The sequence below is a fragment of the Numenius arquata genome, chromosome 3 (assembly GCF_964106895.1).
Source record: "Numenius arquata chromosome 3, bNumArq3.hap1.1, whole genome shotgun sequence".
Lineage (NCBI taxonomy): Eukaryota > Metazoa > Chordata > Aves > Charadriiformes > Scolopacidae > Numenius > Numenius arquata.
In genome coordinates, this window is record NC_133578.1 from 43,011,990 (window position 1) to 43,026,536 (window position 14,547).

The 14,547-nt window shown below is 45.9% G+C and overlaps 1 protein-coding gene across 1 annotated transcript in view; it reads left to right on the plus strand.

Annotated features, from left to right (window-relative positions):
• Positions 1-7,735, plus strand: part of TWIST2 (twist family bHLH transcription factor 2) — a 39,312-nt gene extending 31,577 nt beyond the window's left edge. The window contains exon 2 of the mRNA XM_074145583.1: positions 6,970-7,735. The gene's annotated coding sequence lies outside the window, so the exon portion shown is untranslated. The remainder of the gene's footprint in view (positions 1-6,969) is intronic.
• The last annotated feature ends 6,812 nt before the right edge of the window (positions 7,736-14,547 follow it).

Here is a 14,547-nt window from a genome sequence, read left to right on the forward strand (position 1 = left end):
CATGTGCTTTTTTAAAGTAGTCCTTCCCCAGACAGCTGGGAGCAATGATTCCTGGGTCACCAAACTCAGGAATGAGCAAGGTTAAGGGGTGAATTAGGGACATTTGGCAGTGAGCACCTCGTGTAGGGACCCTGCCCATGATGATGACAGCCTCTGCCAGACTAGGTGATTTCTGCATCCCCAGCAAGATCCTCCTGGGTATCTCAGACCTCTGCACTTCAGCCTACCAGACAGGTCCTAATAGGTCCCCTTGGCTGGCAAATGTGGGGTTGATTTGGGTCACAGAGGTAGGGAGAGAGGAGCATGGGACACTCACAGGAGCCCAGGTCACCTGCCATGAGTTGCATCCAGCCCACTGTCCTGGTAGCCAGGTGAGACAGAGCTCTCACGGCCAGAAGCAATCCAAATTCACACTTTCTGGCCTGAGAGGCAAGATGCTAAGGTTCGTCCTCCCCTCCAGCTTGGCATTTTCTCATCTAAAAAAAGAACAACCCGATTTCTGGAGCTGCTTGCTTTGGCATTTCAAAAATTCACACCAGCCCATGCTGACCTTTTCTCTTGAAGGCATGGAGGCCAACATGTGCATCCCCAAGTCACGTTTTGCATTGTTCGCTGTCGTTTTTCCCCATCCCAGTGCCTACGGGGCAGGACGCATGCAGCGCTGGTGCGGCAGGCGGGCGTACTTGGGGTATGACATAATGCAATAACCAAACTAGCTACATTTATTTATTTAAAAAAAATATTAAGGGCAGCTGCTACTTAGTGCCAACTGAAATATTTTATTGATTTTCTAAAGCAGGAGCATCCCCTTTTTTCTTGTAACTCAGTATTGCTCAAAGCCGGTGGTTGGACTATTCCAAAGTAACTCATCTACATCACATTTTCCTCCTCTTGATAAATGTATAGAGGCTCCCAGCCCTGAAGGTACACTCCTGGGTAACAACCAGAGAGGTCACTGCCTGACATGCTTGCTCTGCCCTGTCTTGCTCAGGCGTTATCTTCAAGTAGATCCAACTCAACAGGGGACTTCTCCTTCCCCATTCATGCTGTAACATGCTAGTAACATCTTACCAGCTATTGTGCAGCACTTGGCAAAATAAAGCCTTAATTAACAGCATGGACGAGGACCAGTGATAGCCCGAGTAGGCTTTAGTTGTATGTTTCCCTATATTAATCCTTTCTGGTTATTCTCTTTTTGGAAGGATGAGTTTTGAGACAGTGGCAATGGGGATCACCACTGGAATATTTTTGGTGTTTTCTCGTGGGCTGGTTTAACATTTGCTTCGTTGGCGCGTGTATGTTTCCCAGAGGGGGGAGATCGAAGAGCTCTTTTGTCACCTGTGTCCTACCAACCTCACCCCAGGCAGCCCCACCACTTGCCAGCCTGCCTCACAGCCATGCTGCTCCTCACCCCAAACCTTCACAGCCTGCAAAAAAAAAGCAGCCCTTTAGGTTAACATCCTGTTAAAATTAATGTTGTGGGGATGCTTAAAGAGCAAGCACAGTCTTGGGAGGGAGGCTTCAAACGGCAGCAGGGACGGTGCCAAAGGCAGCAGAGGTGCCAGGACAATGTGGACCAGTGGGGAAGCTGGCCAGGGCTGCCAGGGCAGCCACACATGGGCTCAGTGAGGAGTGTGCCCACTGGTGTAACTTGTAAGAAATTTGTTAAATTGCAATTCAAACTCCTTTCAGCAAGGAGGCTTGGTCAGAAAGCACACCCGCTCCAGAGGTTCCTGAAGGCAGCATCCTCAGCCCATGGACATCGTGCCCTGCACTGACCCACTGAGCAGGGCTGGGGTCTCTTGGACCCACGCTGCTTTTCACTTCCCTGAGTCAAAGGGGAAGGGGGGAGGAAACAGTCTGTAAACTTCTTGGTGATGGCCCCAATCAGTACCAGCTGGCACGGGGCAAGCAGCTGCCGTGTGCTGCACCACACTGTTGCTTGCGCTCCCCATGCCCCCTCTCGCTGCCTGACCCCAGCCCCAAACACAAGGCTAGAAGGCGGGCCAGCACCCTCCTTGTAGGGATTTTGGCTGCTGAAGCTCACGTGGAGGGAGAGAGGCTGGCCCCGGGGGCAGAAACATTTTTTCACATTCCCATCTTTAAAAGAAGTTCAAAAAGCATCCTTAAAAAAAAACAAACAAAAAAAAAAACCAACAAAAAGAACCCCAACAAAAACCAAAACCAAAACAAAAAGCAACCCCAGAACAACAACAACAAAAAAACCCAAAACAAAACAAAACCAAAAAAAAACCCCACCAATCAACCAACTCAGTTTTGCTATGTTTCCATGTTTCCTCTTTCATTTGCACTCCTGGTCAGGTTAAGGAAATTATTTCAATCCGTTTGTAACCAAAACCAACCTAATCCTATATAAGCAAAGACCTTGAGGATGTATTACAAAATTTCCTGCAACCAGGGCTGTGCTCTCGCTGACACCTTACATCAAGCTGGCAGCTCTTGGATCTCATGGTTTCCATACTGTGCTCTTGGGCTGGGGAATGCTACTTATGGGGCAGGGAATTGCTCCTAAAGCAAGGAAAAAATAGAGCAGCAATCCCTCAATTCACTGTGCAGAGGAAACGGCATTGGATCTGCAATATAGCAGTGCATAATAACTATATTTTGTGTTACAAGCTACAGGGTAAGAGAAATGCTTGGAAACTATGTTTGGCAGAGAGCTTCACCTTATATCATCTCTCAGTCCAGATACTATAACCATGTATTGTTATAATATAGTATTATGTCCTTCAGCTATACCTTGGAGAATCACAAGGGGTCTTATAGGCACCGGTTGATTAAATCCCACATGTGCTGTAAGAGAGGAAGGGATGTACTGCAATTTCCCACCCAGGGAAACTGAGGCACATGCAGAGAGAGCAATTACATAGCAAACCTGTGTGTGAGCTGGGTTTAAAACTAAGCTCTGCAAGGTCCTGTTACGCTACCCACCAGCTTAGAGCCAGGAAGAAACTCTGCTCCCTCCTGGTGAAATCCACTATGGGCTTTGCTGCTTCTTTTAAGAATGAGTCCGATAGGTCAGTACCTTATCATTCAGCTGCCATAGGAAATCCCCAGCCATTCCTGTGGGAGCGCGTTAGGAAATGTCTGTGGGTCCGGCAAGTGGGAGCAGAGCCGAGAAGTGTCACAGGAATAGCTGCCAGCTGAGTGCCTTGGCAGGCTTTGACGAACACCTTCCTGAGCCCCCTCTTGGATTAAAGGATCATAAACACGAAGCACGAACTTGGGTGAGTCCATTAAAGCACAAAATTGTTATGGAAAAGCTCTCTATAATTTAAGAGGGGACAGAGCCAGAAGGGCCCCATTGACTCATTTTATAGGTCCTGAAGGCAAGCGGGGCCGTGCTTCCCCTTCTGTTGTACGATGGGTTGGGGACCCAGGCACTGGGTTTATTAGGACACTTCAAGATGAGCCCTCCAGAAATAAGGGGCAGCAGGAGGCAGCCACCATGAAGGGTCTGGCTACTGTAGTATGACAACACTTGGTAGGAGAGGAGGAAAGACCAGCCCACAGGTTTTTTTGGGGGTATTATCCCTCTTCCTTACCCAGGAGATGATCCTCTTTCCCCCTGCAAGACTCAAATTGTAGTAAGCAAGGACCAGGTTTCTGACATGAGGATCACAAGCCAGATTCAGAGCATAATTTCTCCAATATACATAGCACTCTGAGCAACGTAGCAAACTGAGAAGCCACTGAAGTCCCCTCAATTTATTAAGCTCCTCATGGGATGCTATCAGGTTTTTAGCATGGTACTCCTCTATTTGAGTGACCTGGAGGGGGTAACTCAGGAGGAACAGGCTGAGAGCAGACATCACACACCTCATCACTTTTCTGCCTGCAGTGGACATGTTTCCACACATACCACCACCAAAGTGTGTCCCTCACACAACAAGCAGATGCCCACCTCCTTCCGTTACCATTTATGTGTTTTCAAAATTGCCTCTTAGGTCCAGATTTTCAAAAACAGTCAGTATCCAACATCCCAAAGGTCCAGAGAAGAAGAAATAGAGGGAGCAGGTCACATGGGGGGTGGTACTCATCTTGTGCACTTCTTTCCTTCTCTAGTGCTGACAGATTGGGTCTGTGAATAAGTGGGTTTTACTCAGTGATGTGGATCTTATATAGAATATGTGGTAAGAATAACCAGCAAAATGTTACATGATATGTACTGAAAAACAAGTGTATGTCAAGCTGGGGAGAATAACCCCTTCACGGCCAGGTATAGTAGTTTCCTTTGGGTGATCTCTGTATCTGGTCATAATATTGCTCCATCAGCTGAGATAGGCTGCTTTAAAGTGCAGTGGATAGTCACAGAAAATAGCAGTGGAAATAGCTTACCAGGTCATTGTGTCCCGCCAGGGCTGATAACCAGACATTAGTCAAAGCAATGGCTGAGCAGCACCCACATCTACCCACCATGACCCTGGTCCTAGTGCTCTGTGTGGGATGGGAAAGGATAGGTTAAGCCATGGGAGCACGGGAGGAGACCTGGCAGGGCCTTCCCAGAGCCCTGGGGCACAGCAGCGATGCCATCCACAGGGTAGACCACCCTCTTTCACCTAGCCATAGGGGAAGCCAAAACACCCTGTGAGCAAACTGAGATGCTGTGAAATTCCCATTTTGCCAGTTGGCCAGAGCTAAAAGACCTGTTGGAAACCAGAAAGAGCCAGTAGAAATGAGATCCTGCACTGCAGCAGCAGCCAGAGCAGGGCGTCTCACCCGGGGTTAAAGACGCTGGCTTGCAAATTGCCAGCTTTGCTCTAAGGGCAGCTTTGTGCTGACCTCTGCAGTCTTGGGTGGCATTTAAAAAATCAGTGGAAATAGATCAGCTTGGTATTGCTTTTTACCTGATTTCACCTTGTTTTATGCGGCAGCTAGGTTCAGAGAAGAGCAGGACACAATGATAACTCATGTAGCTGGCAGCGAGCATCCTCCACCCCTTCTTCTGCTTGCTGGAGAAAATAATTTTAAAAAAGACCATCAGAAAATCGCTCTGTGGTATCTTTCTCCTCCCTGTATTTTATTTTCCGTTTCTGAGTCCCTCTCTGGCTAGGGCTGCAGCAATGACAGCATTAGGAAAAGACCAGCCTGTCATCTGTCAGATGTGCGCATACACAAACCACCGCCACTTGCACACACCAAGCAGTTAAGTTTTCCTAAGTGGTCCTGGGCAGCCTGTCAAGTTCCAAGCTTGTCTGCAGAATGTGGTTGTAATTAGATAATTAATAACTTTGAGAAGGAAAGGAAAGGAAATAAGCTAAATGGAAGCTTTCCTTAGTGGGAGGAAACAATTATATCTGCTTTTTGATATATGAGCTGAGGTGGCTTTCTGAAGGCAGAAACAGCATCTTGCCTGCAAAGCCATCCCTCCCCCAAGTTAGATGGGATCTCCTATAGGCACTGCTGGATCACAGAGTTTATCCCACCAGCCCACAAATGAGCAGCAGCAGGTTGCTGCAGATCAGAGTAAACCCCGCAGGTAACAGGGCTCCCTAACTTGTTGCTGCATCTTGTCACATCGATAGGTGGGGCAGAGGAGAGACGATATGCAGGGTTGGGTCACCAAGAACCACATGGAAAACAGGGGCTTAGCAAAACATCCCTCAGGGCTGGAGATGCTGCTGTTAGGGTATGGACTTTTTGATGGATGCGTTGCTCCTGCCTATGGATTTACCATTTCAGAGTGTTGTGGTTTTGGCCGGATTGGCCAATCAGAATGACAGATGGCCCCTCCCCTCCTCTCTCTCCAAAGAGAGGAGAGGAAGAGATAAAGAGATTTATGAGTTTAGAAAAAGAACTAAACTAATGAAAATATTAAAAAATAATGAAATAATAAATAATAATTTTTTTTAAAAAAAGTATACAGTATACATACAAAACCATATGAAGCTCCTAGGATGACTATCACGTCACCAGCATGCGCAGGAAAGGTTCCAAACTGGAGTCAGCAATGGACAGGAGCTGGATTCCGGATGTGGAGTCAGGAATGCTCAGATCAGGGTCAAAGGCAGATGTACATACAAGGTCCTTGAAGAAAGAGAGTTGACCCTTTGATCCCTCAGCTTTTATACTGAGCATGATGCAGCTGGGATGGAATACCCTGTTGGTCAGGTTTGGGTCACCTGTCCTGTCCCCTCCTCTCCGCGGGTGTGACCCCTCTAGGCTTTTCCACTTTCAACCCTCCAATGGGGCAAATAACAAATTTACTTGACCTTGGTTGTTATAGCAATAAGCATAAGCAAGAGCTTCTCTGCATACCATTCTTTGGCATAACCAGGTCTTATCACTGCGGGAGTGAACAGTTTCTGAACAATATGCTGTTAATCTCAGAGTTTAGTCAGTTAGAAGAGGCCCAGCTAAAAAGTAAAATCACTGAGCAGAAAATTGGTTCTGTTTTACCTCGAACCAGGACACACAGTACAACGGAAAAAAAAGCTGTGACATTACCAGACTCTTAACTCAGGCTATACATCCAGAAGTCAAAGGAATTGTTAAGTTTAGGTGGATTTTTTTGTTGTTGTTTTTAGATATGCTTAGATATTGCAGAAATGTATTACCCCAGGATGGAAAGAAAACATACTCATTTCCAGCTGGGTTTGCCTAAGTTTGCAGGAGGAGCTGAGCATCACTGTGGGTGGGGTTTCTAAAGCCCATCTCAGGCACCTGAGCATCCAATCAATCGCCCTTTTCACTTGCTTAAGGGGCAGTGGGCTTAGAGGGCTGCTCCGGGTGTGTTTGATCTTGCCCAGCTGCTGGATTGACCATGTGCCTCCATGCTACTGGGACTGGGGGCAGGTTTCAACACATGGTTACAGGTGTTCACGAACCACGGCCTTGATTTGTAGGGGGAAAAGAACTTACCAGACAACATATCTCAGAAAGATGTCCTGTATTTTAATTTTCTTATTTTTCTTTTCTTTTTCTTATTTTTTTTTTTCTTCTCTCCAGACTGTCCAGTGTCTGAGACTGAAGTGGAATTGGGATGTATCCAAGTTTGTAGCTTCTGAAACCTTAACAACCTCACAAGTAAACTGGTCCAAAAGACCCCTCTTGACCTCCCTTGCTCTGAACTCTTGTGGAGCACTTAGACTGAGCAGAGAACAGCACCAAAGCTAATGGTGGGAAATTTTGCAACATCTCTCCCCAAGCAACTGACCAAAGAGAAAGGAGAAGCAACATTCCTGGTTGTTCATTGTTGTTGGGTTTTGTGTGTGTCTGTCTGTGTGTTTGGTTTTATTTCTAATTTTTTTTTGAAAAATCTTAATTCAGGAATACATTTAAGAGAAATCTTTGGGTTCGGATTTTACTTCCCCTTAGCTGTATTCTTTTTGGGGGGTTTTGTGTCTATTTTTTAAAATTCAAAACCTGATTTCTTGTACAGTAATGTCAAAACTGGACCAAGGCTCTTAGGAAAAAAAAAAAGAAAAGAAGAAAAAACCCCACTGTGTCCCCAGCTCCCTGCATGATTCGTTTCAAGTACAGCCTGGATTACAGACTGCCCCCCCTCCACACTCTACCGCCTCTTCCTTATTGCTCCATGATTTGTTACCACTCCCCCCACCCCTCCACCCCCTTTTTTTTTTTTCATTTTCTGTTCCAGTGTATATGTTGCTTATTTGTTTTATTTATTGAGATATTTTTAACGAGCTAAGAGACTGCAATGTTGCTGTGTATACTGCTTCTCTTGCCATTAAAAATAAAGATGTCATGCAGCTACCAGGGGTGTGAGATTTACATTCTTGACCGCACAACTCCGGGCAGAAGCCGAGCAGCTTCCTCGCACCCCGCGATGTTTCTGTTCTCACTGATTTGGCTAAAAGCTGTTTCCCGGGCGGTGGGTGATGGCGTGCAGAAAGTGTCAGGGTAGCATTGCTTCTCTCCAGGCTGATGTCTGCCTGCATGTACCAGGAGCAATTGGCTCTTTACTTGCCCCCTGGCTAAAGGAGGTTTACTCAGGTGCTACAGGAGGCATGCGCCTCTTCAGCGCTGTGGTCTCCAATGCACCACTGGAGCGGCTGCTGCTCCAGCAGAGCCCTTTATTAAACAAAACGCAAGATATCTCGGTATGTATCAGACAGGTCTGCACACTTGCCTTTGGCTAGAGTAACAAGTCGGTAGCCATCACGCTTGCTGGTAGAAATGCTTGAGCATTTCTCAAACAGAAGAGGGGTGGGCACTGCCGTGCAAGGTGCTGCACGAACACACAGCGATGGAAAAGCCGTGAGCCGTGCCCACGACCCAGAGAGGCCTTTGCATATTTGTGCCCAGAAGAGCTGCATAACCCACAGGAGCCAGCTGCACTATGGAAATGGTCACCCGGAGTCGCTGGTCTGCTTCTCCTTCCTCCTTACCTTCTGCCCTGACAGCAGAGACTGGTACGCTCTGCTAGTGTTCACTAACCTTCCTCCACTGCCTTGCGGAGCCCTGTCAGACCCTTAAGTCATACACATGCTGAAGCCAAGTTTCAATTTCCAGGTCATAAATAACATGTTTAAAAAGAATTCATTCTGAAAAAAGAAAAAAAACCAAAAAACAAAAAACCCACATTCCTTTAAAGAACAATTGCTGTGGATCTGGAAACATGGGGCTAAATTATCCCAAATGACCTTTTGTTCTCACACTCTTTCCTTGCTGGATTAATAACAATACTATATATAACAATAAATAACAATAAAATAATAACAATAAAATATTAAAATAAATAACAATTTGAAAAATAAATAAATAAACAATAAATAACAATACTATTTAGCTTGAGAGCACCTGGGCAGCAAAGTTGAGCTAACAGAGAGGAATTGGTTAAAGTGCAGGTCTCTGGCAAAGGCCGTTTGGGAGCCTCAGCCTTCATTGTTGGGATTATCAACTCGACTTTGCAAAGTAAGAGGCAAACCAGATCTTTGTAAGAAAGATCTGCTCAGAAATTGGCAGGGAGTGATGTATTGTGGGGGGAAAGAAAAGATGGTGAAGGATAATCGACTCTGAGGAAAAAAAAAAAGCAACACAGTGGTGTCTAGAGCCATTAAAAAATTAATCATGTCATTCCGTCTAAACCAGCTTCAGAGAAAAACATTTTAACGTGCCAAATCAAGAGCATACATGTGTGTATCAGATGCATTAATTGCTGATAGGTTTCAGAACTTCAATGTCAAATGTTTATTTTAAAACAAGCACAGTTGCGTAGAGTAAAATACATCACATCCATTAGAAGCTTTTACTTTCTTAAAAGTAGATGACATCTCAGTCTGGGCTTTTGGTACCAGCAGAGCCAAAAATACTATTTAAGAAGGTGAATTTAACAGATGTCATGCAATGCAGCATGTCATGCAGCAAATGGAATTATTTTTTTCCCCAGGGTATACGTGTTTGTGTGTTAGTTTCTGCAATTTTGTGAATCTTTAATGATGCTCCAAACTGATTTCACCACAAGGAGTGACATTTTTCCAAGCACGAGCACCCAAATCTAACTTCAGCCTCATTAATGGCTTGTCAAAAGAGCCTGTTGTGCTGCTCCCCTCTCCCAGGACATGACCAGGACCAGGAGAAGATGGTCAGACCTACCCAAGCCAGGGGTCAGATGGTTGCAGCCGTAGCAGTTCTACCATAGCTACCCTGTGCCTGCCTTAATGCTACAAAGGGTCAGGGATGCTGAACACCATGCTCTAATACCATGCATTTAAGGACTTGTCATTGTAGGTCAAAGCATTTGATACCTCTCTCTGCAAAGCCCACGAGCAACGACTAGTGAAAATAAATGCTCACCAGTACTAGTTGGCAGCTCTTCCGTGAATTCCAGGGGTTAGTCCATGGTCCTGTGGGTGAACGGCCTTGGAGAGGCAAATTTGGAGCCCAGAGATGTGATACAACATTTTGTTTCAGGCAGAAAAGGTAGTAACTGTAAAAGCTGGTCAGGCCAGTCAGAAAACAGCCATGCCATGGGGCTTGGGTGACTGTTTTCAGTTCCCAAGGGGGAAACTGAGGCTATTAAAGTCCTGACAATTTGAGAGCTGTAAACTCTCTGGACAAGAAATTTTTAACAGAAAACACATTTGAAATGACTAATAGAGACACACACGTTTCAATCAGCTGCTGGAAAGGCTTTCCATCTTGTATGAGTCCATCTTGGATGAGCTGCAGCTGATAGCCAGAAATGTGGGTCAGCTAGAAAGAAAGAAGGTGAAGTAAAGGTAAAACCCAGACCCTAAAATTGCAGCTGTTTTTTCATGCACAGGACATTACATAGATAGATTTACTTTTTTTTTCATACACAGGAGGTTTTTTTTTTTTCAGTAGCATTTATCACACCGTTCATCCTAATTCCCAGGGTGATTGGTTGAATTTGGCCTTCCCAATCCCACCCCTGCATGAAACCCAAATGCACTGTGAGAGGTGAAGAGTTGTGCCCAAGGGCAGGGACAGACTCTCTTGTGCAAAATAGAATGAAACAACAAAAAAAAAAAAATCCCTTAATGCCACAGGCTCAGCCACGGGTGATGGATGGCTCCTCTATGGCAGCATGCACACGTACGTGGAGCCTGGCTAAATGTTGGTCCTGGACCATTTGGTCTCTGCGTACATGAAAGGCTACAGAAAGCACCCAGCATATGCTATTTTCTGCAGGGGTCTGGCTAACAACAAAGCAAAATATTCACTGGGAAAAAGCCAAACACTGAGGTGGTGATGTAAAACCTACTGCTGTTTTTTTAATCTTTTTTTTTTTTTTTACTCAATCCCAGCTCAGCTTAGCACTGACACCCCACCCCCCACCCATTTTCCAAAGGGGGAAAAAAGTCTTCAGCTGCCACTTGCATTTTCAGCTAGAGTCCTTGATACAGACCAAATGAAAAAATAATTTAAAAAACCCCAATGAACAAATCCAAACCCAAAGTCCCACCCATTGGGATCTCTTTTCTGCCTGGCCTCCCCCAAGACCACCCTGTTCATGCAATCAGAGAACACTGACAGCAAGGACGGATCAGGGAAGGGGGGAGCACTGAAAATTTTTCCCAGGGATGCTTGTAAACTTGGAGTCTTCATTGACTGGGACGACCCAGACACTGTTTCTGGGACAGCGAATTCAGCCTCTCTTGAAGGGTGACAGCAAAGAGAGGTCTGTGTTGGTTGGCATCATCTCAGCACTGAGAGCTCTGCTAGGGGAGCTTGCATCGCACCCAAACCTGGGAGAGGAGGAAGCCCATTAACCTTTGGGGGCACCCATACGCAGTCAGCTGTATGATCAGGATAATGATAAATCTTCTGTTTATTGCTGTTATGAAGCGTAGTGACAAAGTAGCCTTTTATCAGGGTTAAACAGAAAGATAAAAAATGTACCCAGAAATCACAAGTGATGTGGAAGTACTGCTGGCCGTGATTTTTTGCTGAAACTTTTCTTGCTTGTCACCTGGCCAGTCTTGAGGAGCAAAGCATTGGAGGTGGTTGTTCCCTGTACGACACAACTCTCATTCCAGTACAAAGGTGGCCTCCGTCTGTTCTGCCTAGCTTTGGTCACAAGTTGGCCAGAAATGCCCTCAAGTATTTTGAATGAGGGTTCTATTCATTTCTGGATTCAACAAAACACAGATCTCAAAAACCACAGATGACTTCTGGATGCTTGGACTTTGGAGATCCCTTTCAAAGAGAGATTACAATTACAAGATATCAAGAAGCAATGCCCACCACTGCAAGAAAGCTTCACCAGTGTTTTCCTGGGACTCTGTATTGAGCCACACCTGGCTGACCAACACACACAATGGTTTGGGAGGAGCAAAGCCTTCCCTTGGGGCCATCCTCCGTCTTCTTCAGGCAGACAAAACCTCTTCCAGCAGCTGCTTCAGCAGCAAATGGGTGGCTGGAAGCCACAAAAGGCAAAAGGAGATGTCAAGCCGAGCAGAAGACCCTCTTCCACAACCCATCCCTTCCTCACTCAGGCATGTTCTCTTCACAGTGCATTAAAAATCACGAGTTTATGTCTTATCTTTAACCCTTTCTCCCACTTCTAGCGCCAAATCAGTAGCCATAAGCTGATCACCTAAACCCCAATAAGAAGAAAATGCCATACATTACCAGCATTTCATCCATGTTTTAATGGAATAATTTAAGCTAATATAGGTTTTTCAGCTGTATCTTGATGCTTTTTGCGGTTTTGATGCCATTCACTTGCCTTTGTAGTCTCAGAATTTGTCTTGAGCATGGTAAAGTGCATTCAGCCTTTTTATGATTTCCTGTCTTGTTTCAGAGCCCTGCACTGAAAGACATTAGTTGCCTCCTAAATCTTTTTCCAGAACTCTCCTGTCACTTTAAATATTGGCCAGCATTTTGTTAGCTTCAAGACTTTGAAATAATATCAAAGTAAACCTCAAAGGAAAATAACGTAGTAAAGACTAAGGTTGGGGCTTAATTCATATTTAAATAAAGATCTTTCACTTCAGCTTGAGTTACTGTGTAAAATGACTGGGAGCAAATGGAGCTTTTAAAGGCCTTATTCCCCCAGGGGTCTTTTTTAAAATGATCGGTGAGCCTACCAGGCAGAAGAATGAAATTGCCTTCCCATGAAAAATTCCCTACCATTGGGAAGAAAAAAAATTTGAAGTTCTCCAGAATCAAGATGGACTTTTTCCTCCCTCCACTCCTGAACTGTGACCCCAGATGATGTTTGCAAATGGTACTCTCTCCCTGCAGGCAGACAGGAAACGTTGTCAAAGCCTTTGCAGGAGACAAGGAATGAAGGATTGATTTGCAAGTCAAAATATAGATTTTTTTTTTCTTCTTCTTTTTCTTTCTTTTTTTTTTTTTTTTTTTTTTTTTTGTCTTCTGGAGTCAACCACACATTTTCTGAGATGCAAACAGGAGATATTCTCCTTTCCCCCTCCCAAAATGCTAGTTTTCAGGAAAGGAAGAAGGAACCAGGGGCTGGTTTCAACAAACCTCAGCACCTGACAGGGATTAGTATGAGGCAGTAAAGACAGATTTGCAAAAGCTGACTGCCCAGCACAGGTATGTTTGCAAGAGCAGCCAAGCACAGAGCTCTCCTTGACTTTTTCTGGGGATCTCCTTTGAAATTCACCTCTAAGCTTCATATCCTGCTGCAGTGTAGAGCAGGAGTGGTGATGGATTTAGCCTTCCACGTACCCTCTGCCTTTATTTCTTATTTCCTATGCAAGCCCCAGGAACAGTGGGCGGGAGGGATGGCTTTTGCTAACGCCAGCAACTCCAGATCTGCCAAAACCCCAAACAAAGGCTGTGAGAAAAATATTTCTGCAGGAAGCATTTGCTGAAACATGATTCATTTCTTTAAGATAAGTCATATTTGCTCTGGCCAATACTTACAAAAGGGTTAGCCTCCCTTATCCGTACTCCAGCCTGGATGATGAATATGGACAGAGCGTGTGCTTCCAGCTGAGCCGTTGCGATGCTGGTGTGCTCATGCTACGCTCGATGGTGTGGCACACCAGCATAAATTTGCTCTCATGCAAAGGTAGCTTGAGGCTGGGGACTTGCACAGTTTGGTCTGTGTTTTTCCTTATTGTCAGCATCGTATCCCCACCCCTGCACCAAGTCATGCTGCTGAAGGGGACTCTTCCCCCCAGCTTCAAGCCACCACTTCAAGCGGCATTGTTTTCAACCCAGGTCTGACATCCCTGCCTTGGTCGCTGTGGGTTTTTCACCAGCTACTAGAAACAATGGGCTCCGTGGGTCATTTGCAGTTCATCACGTCTTTGAGTTGTCCGGGTAGTTATTTGAAAAAAACATTCTTGCTTCGCACATGGCCACAAGATACATAATGCAATTTCCTAACATCCCTTATTTCAGAAACCTCTTTCAAAAGCGGCCTGCCAGACTGCAGCTTGCTTTCCCAAATTAGTGATCTGGTGGAAACTCAGCAGGAACTGGGCGAGGGACCAGCTGGCATGGTCCCGACAATGTGCGAGACAGCAGCTTGCAGAGCACCATAGGAGGTGGAGACCCACGCCACTCTTCCCCTGGCCTGCCTGGGTCTGGCACCACGGCTCGGCTCTGGCACCCGCACTGCCGGTTTTTGACCCTGACCCCTCTTCTTCCGACAGCCCTTTGCATGGCATGAGGAGCTAGCTGATCATCTTCCTCCTCCTCGCCCCTCTGGATGCTCAGCAGAGTCTGCAAAGGGCTCTCCATCCAAGTGGCAGGCACCACTTGGTGATGGACCCAAAACACCAGGCAAGGAGCCCCATGGGCACAGCCTCTCTCACCACGCTGGTGTGGCTCATGCCAAAACTGGCAGATCCCATCCATGGGGCCAGCCACACATCTGCCACACCCAGGCATGAGCCTCACACATGGCCAAACTTTGCCGCTCTTTAGCATCCATGCAAGATGAGGCCTCTGACCTCCATATTTGTTCTGCTTTTTCTCCATCACTTTCCCCTGGACATCTCTATCCCACTCCACCAGTCTCCAGTGGACCACATTTCATCAGAGCTTCCTCTACACAACAGTGAAAATCACAGCCAGCACCTGTTTAGCCCAGTGGCAACCACCCTGCCCTACCAATGT